Source organism: Microtus ochrogaster, chromosome 15, assembly GCF_000317375.1.
Source record: "Microtus ochrogaster isolate Prairie Vole_2 chromosome 15, MicOch1.0, whole genome shotgun sequence".
Classification (NCBI taxonomy): Eukaryota; Metazoa; Chordata; class Mammalia; order Rodentia; family Cricetidae; genus Microtus; species Microtus ochrogaster.
In genome coordinates this window covers 853205-853730 of record NC_022017.1, presented here as the reverse complement: position 1 = coordinate 853730, position 526 = coordinate 853205, and the positions used below count along the sequence as shown (strand labels likewise).

Here is a 526-nt window from a genome sequence, read left to right as displayed (position 1 = left end):
TGGGGACAGAGGGAAGGCTCTCTAATGTCTTCCGGAAGCCCACCTGTGAGGAGGAAGTAAAGGGAAGGTAACCTTTCTTCAAAGGATTCCCCAAGGATCAAGAGCACAAAGCCAGTCAATGAGATTGTGAGAGGGTGGAGAGCAGCAAAGGGAGCCCTAGGAGGTGAACAGGGCGGAGTCTAACATAGTAGAGGCACCCGGAGTCTCTGTTTGCAACAGAAGCTTTCTTTTTTCTTTTAAAATAGAACTATAGGGGATGGAGAGATGGCTCAGAGGTTAAGAGCACTGGCTGCTCTTCCAGAGGTCCTGAGCTCAACCATCTGTAATGAGATCTGGTGCCCTCTTCTGGCCAGCAGCAGACATACAGACAGAGTATTGTATACATAATTAATGAAAAAAATCTTTTTAAAAAATAGAACTATCATGAATTTGAGTGTTACCCTTGCACAGGGACCATTTTTTCTAGGCCTCGCTTACCTTTTCTGTATCATTCCAATTTTAGGATGTGTGCTTCTGGAGTAAGCGC

The 526-nt window shown here is 45.2% G+C and overlaps 1 pseudogene; it reads right to left on the bottom strand.

The window, feature by feature from the left end:
* Positions 1-405: 405 nt before the first annotated feature.
* LOC113456782 lies at positions 406-526 on the bottom strand (annotated as a pseudogene).